This window comes from Littorina saxatilis, linkage group LG5 (assembly GCF_037325665.1).
Source record: "Littorina saxatilis isolate snail1 linkage group LG5, US_GU_Lsax_2.0, whole genome shotgun sequence".
Lineage (NCBI taxonomy): Eukaryota > Metazoa > Mollusca > Gastropoda > Littorinimorpha > Littorinidae > Littorina > Littorina saxatilis.
The window spans coordinates 58249551-58255286 of NC_090249.1; the positions used below are offsets into that span (position 1 = coordinate 58249551).

Sequence of the window (5736 nt, forward strand, 5' to 3'; positions counted from 1 at the left end):
TCGCGGCAGATGCGTAACAATTAGGGTCTCAGTTGGAAAAAGCTGCTCGGAACCAGAGCAGATTTGGCTTGGGTTCTTTGAGTGTGAATGATCGACGAGTGGCTTGACATTTTTAACGAATCATTACTGTAGCCTACTTGAAACCATCATCTGTTTCTGAATTTGTCATCAGTTATGATTGAGCAGTCTCATAGGAATCGTCCATAAAATGTTAAACCGAAAAAGGGCAGACGATTCTGAATCACACAGGCTGCTGTACAAAATCAGATCTAAAACGATATTTTGAACTGCGACGTCTGCGTAAATGCCCTGTAACAAAATACCTTGTCCTCGTCATGTGTATACACATCAGCTTCTATTGGGAAGATCAGTATTTTATATTAATCACAAATACAAGATTAGAAATAGTTCTGAAGATCGCCTTTGATTTCAGTTTCAGCGGCAAACTAGCAGATCTGTCCAAACCGGCATCGTTTCATGGTTGAAACTTGAATAATCCCAAATAGATCTGAGTGGGGGTAAGTTTTATAGTATTTCAATTTTTTACGGCAGTTTTATTTAAAGATAGTGTAGTGGATGTCTCTGGTGAAGACTACAGTTATATGAATTTTTTTGTTGTAATATTAAAATGATTGTTCTTTATTTACACAATTGAATAATTTGTATTTATTTGTTTGCAGATGACGGCATACTGAGTGCTCCAAGAACATACGCCTGCTGGCATTTTGTGTCTTTTCTGAAGACGTCGAGGCAAGCAGAAGTCACGGTCATGGCCACACACACACAATGACATGAACAAGAAATGATATTTTTTCATGGGCATATCCAGTATTAAAACTTTATTACCATGCAAACGCAACGATAAGAATTTAGAGAAGGTCATCGGTCACACACACACACACACACACACTGGGCGGATCCGGCCTTTGTATTCTAAGTGACGATTTTGGAAAGAAGTTGGCTAATTAGTTTGCTCAGGTTGCGCCAGATCTATCAGTTGTCCTTGTTGTGATTCAAATTTTTCTTCTTAATATATTTACTTTTTTGGAAGGTGTATTAGGGGATGTTTCTTGGCTAGGATTGATCCTTTTTCCTTGTTTTTATCAACATTTGTCGGACCCCCCCCCCCCCCCCCCCCCCCCCAAGGAGGTTGAACGCTTCGCGTCTTCAACTAAACGCTTCGCGTCGTCAAATTGTCCCTAAAAGAAATTTGGAATCTCCCCCTTAAAAATGATGTGATCCGCCCCTGCACACACACAAACACACACAAATAGAGAAGTAATAAATGGATACAGTTTTTCTTTATTTAAATTACAATCAGATGTGGTCGTAGAACAGGCACTGTAAACAAAACCTAGCATGATATACCACTTGTGTGATGTTTCGGTCAATATCTTTATTTTCCTTTCAGAAATACATTGGCGTTTTGAATGTCAAGGGAAGTGATACAAATGCTGCAGCGGGCTATCAAAAACGCGAAGGCAAACAAGGTAAATACCTACTTCTGACATTAGTTTACTTATTAACTCTTTCTATACTGGCCATTACCTCCCCAGTCTCTCCCCAGAAACTGGCCATTTGCATGGGTTTGCAAAAAAATTCTCAAAAATAAACAAAACAAGATGCAGCCTTCAAACTCATAGGTTTTATTGTGAATATATTGCTAAAACAAATGCCAAAGTTTGGTTTCATTGTTGTGAAAAAAAATAAAAATATGATGTCCAGAATTTATGGGTATATTTTACGCAATACGAACAAGGGGGTATGTATTTTGACTTGGAAGCATTTTTTCTTATGAAGGCTCTGTTTGCAACAAAACTGTTTCTGTTTACTTGTATGAAGATTGTGCTTACACAAAAACATAACAAATACAAACTGATTTTCCATTTGGTGGTCATGTAAGCATTGTGAACATGTCCGAAAAATCTGATCACACACCATGTGGTCGACATGCAGACCTGAACGGCCAGTGTATGGTGGCAGAGTTGGAAAATAGGAAAAGATGCCAATCCTTCATCAAAAACCGAAGAAAATCGTCATTGTAATAAGTTTGCTTTATTCTAAATCAAACGACTAGGATAGATGACAGACACAACGACAAACACATTCAATTCTATGTAAAACATACACAATGCTCACGTTAACAAGCTGGCCATAACAATGTGCCCATCGTGCATGAAGTGTGGCTTTGGTCGGATCAGTAGCCGTGCTTTGTCTGCGATACTAAACATGAAATTTTGTTAAAGCGACGATTTAGCAATGTTGTTGTTGCTGCTGCTGCTGTCTGTTCTTGTCACGACATCTCGTTTTTTTCCCTCCTGATTCTGAGAAGAAGCTGTTTAATTGTGATATCAGGCCTAACCCCTGATTTTCACTTGGAGCATTCTCAAAGAAACTTAGCGTATGTTAAGAAAAATGAGTGTTCTCCACACTTTGTCTTTTGTTGTTCGTTGTCGTTGCATGTCTACCGTTCCACAGCCACCTACTATAGCTGATGGGGTCTATGTCGACCAAAAGAATGGGATTCACTGTAGGTCGAGTTCCTGTAGGTGGATTCTCTGTATACCTAAGACTTTAAAATTGGCAATCTTGTATACAGGGAATACCACAGGGTGTAGTTCCTGTAGCGTTTTGCTAATATCAATGAAAGTCACGTGATGCTTAGCGACATCGTTAGAATTTGATGTTTTTCGATTTTTTTTGGATATTTCTTAGAAATTCGAGTATGGTTTGCAAGTTTTATTGAAAAACTGCACCCTGTGGGATTCCCTGTATACTAGATTGCCAATTTTAAAGTCTTAGGTATACAGGGAATCCACCTACAGGAACTCGACCTACAGAGAATACCACTCTTTTGGTCGACATAGACCCCATCAGCCCTACTATAAGTGCAAGTGTTAAATGACGTATTCAGGCATGAAAATTCTCCGTATTTTCCGTATTTCTGAAAAGAATAAACCGGGTTTTTTTTCCCCGTATTTTTCCTTTTTTAAAAAAAAATTTTTTAATTTTTTTTAATTTTTTTAATTTTTTAATTTTTTTTAAATTTTTTATTTATTTTTTTTTTTCCCTAGTCATAGTTATAGTAAAATAGTTTTGGGGCCATGTTTGAATCCAATTTTAAGGCTCAGATAGCCCCAGATTGCACCAAATTGCACCCTTGAAAAAAAAAATTCCGGGGGGGGCATGCCCCCGGACCCCCCTAGAAGTCTTGGCGCTTCGCGCCTGCGAAACTTGGCGCTACGCGCCGGCGAAACTTGGCGCTATGCGCCTTCGAATTTTGTTTTCAGTATTTTTTTTTTTTTCAGTTTTCATGCCTGGTATTTCCACAAAAGACTGCTTGCAGAGAATCATGTGATGCCAATGACAGGTAAGGACATGTGGTAATACATACTACGTTTTGGAACCAGGGGAAATGCAGCACAAATTATTTATCAACCAAATTGATTGACTTGTGCACCACGACAAAAGTTTTCTTTGATCCATAAAAGGTCTTTTGCCAGAAAAATTGCTCTGAACATCAAGTACCCTGCAAGGTGTCACACATTTACATTATTGAAATAAAAAGAAAACACACCAGTAACCAGGTTAGGTACGTTAATATCTATAATCAATATCTCGGCACGTTACTGCCTTCTTCGGGATGGTAAGCTGAACATTATTGAACAAAATAATCGGTTTAGATTGTATACTTTGATTCCTGAACGAAGAAGCAGAGGTACTGCATACAACTAGGACTGTAATATCAGCTTTTGCCTGAAACACACACACATACACTTATAAAATTAATGCAATGTCATTGTATGAAGCCAGAACAATCACTAACTTACATAGTTGGTCACACAATTACCCATCACTGAACAATAAATCGAAGTCGGGTGGATTCAATGACTAAAGCAGTAAAGGCTTTGAAAAAACCCTCATCACAAAACATCCCCCCCCCCCCCCCAAAAAAAAAATAATTAAATAAATAAATGAAATAAAACAGGTTGTGTATATAGCGCAGTAAACACCATGCAGGTACAAGCAAAGATTTGACAGTGATTATCCTTGTTTTATATAGCACACATTTTCTAGTTTTGATCTCTCTCTCTCTCTCTCTCTCTCTCTCTCTCTCTCTCTCTCTCTCTCTCTCTCTCTCTCTCTCTCTCTCTCTCTCTCTCTCTCTCTCTCTCTCTCTCTGGAAAGTAATTTATTGACCTGTGGGTTATTTGCGTTTGTATACACATTGGTGATTCGTAAACTATGTTGAAAGAGATTGTCAAACAATATTATATGGGGTGTCTTAAAAAAAAATGTATATCAACAAAATCTGTCATTATTATCAGGCACACGGTTTTAACAAAGCTATGTCACGGAATGCAACATAAGTGGCTTAAAAAGTCGTGTTTTTGTGTGTGCAGGATATTCGCTAGGACAGGACCTCAAGCTGAACCAGCACAACAGCGATGCATTCTTCCATGGCTTCCACAAAAGTCTTTCACCTATAGCGGGCATTGCATACAGATAAATTCTTTAGACCAATTATACCTCTGTTCCCATGTTAAACATGGAATAATTCTGGACAAATGCGAGGACGTTAGCTTTTTATTGACTCACATGCGAAGCAAAAGTGAGTCTATGTACTCACCCGAGTCGTCCGTCCGTCCGTCCGTCCGTCCGTCCGTCCGGACGTCCGTCCGGACGTCCGTCCGTCCGGCCGTCCGGAAAACTTTAACGTTGGATATTTCTTGGACACTATTCAGTCTATTAGTACCAAATTTGGCAAGATGGTGTATGATGACAAGGCCCCAAAAAACATACATAGCATCTTGACCTTGCTTCAAGGTCAAGGTCGCAGGGGCCATAAATGTTGTCTAAAAAACAGCTATTTTTCACATTTTTCACATTTTCTCTGAAGTTTTTGAGATTGAATACCTCACCTATATATGATATATAGGGCAAAGTAAGCCCCATCTTTTGATACCAGTTTGGTTTACCTTGCTTCAAGGTCAAGGTCACAGGGGCTCTTCAAAGTTGGATTGTATACATATTTTGAAGTGACCTTGACCCTGAACTATGGAAGACAACTGTTTCAAACTTAAAAATTATGTGGGGCACATGTTATGCTTTCATCATGAGACACATTTGGTCACATATGATCAAGGTCAAGGTCTCTTTGACCCTTATGAAATGTGACCAAAATAAGGTAGTGAACCACTAAAAGTGACCATATCTCATGGTAGAAAGAGCCAATAAGCACCATTGTACTTCCTATGTCTTGAATTAACAGCTTTGTGTTGCATGACCTTGGATGACCTTGACCTTGGGTCAAGGTCACATGTATTTTGGTAGGAAAAATGTGTAAAGCAGTTCTTAGTGTATGATGTCATTGCTAGGTTTAGGTCAAGCATGTGAGTCGTATGGGCTTTGCCCTTCTTGTTTTTTTGTTTTTTTTATCATTTTACTTATCATTAAAACTTGTTTAGATTTCGATTCGTAAACCATTTACAGTAATCCTTTGTTTTTTAACTTTGTTCATCTTACCACAGTCACTTCGTTGTTTAGATTTATCATTAAATTTGTTACCATTATGCAGGAAAAATGTAGAATAAAACCAGGAGAGCTTTCGGTAGAAGATATTTCCTGTGTCAAAAGTTAATGCTTATTCTGATTGATGGGTGCTCCAAACTAAGTTATTTTGACTGCCTTATTCGAATTCATTTCCAAGACAGGGCTGAGAAGTGGAGAAGCTTA

General features: G+C 38.4%; 1 long non-coding RNA gene across 1 annotated transcript; it reads left to right on the forward strand.

Annotated features, from left to right (window-relative positions):
* Positions 1–1145: 1145 nt before the first annotated feature.
* Positions 1146–4583, forward strand: LOC138967549 (uncharacterized). Its single transcript, XR_011455987.1, has 3 exons — positions 1146–1490; positions 3309–3370; positions 4404–4583. It is a non-coding gene; the product is annotated as an uncharacterized lncRNA (long non-coding RNA).
* The last annotated feature ends 1153 nt before the right edge of the window (positions 4584–5736 follow it).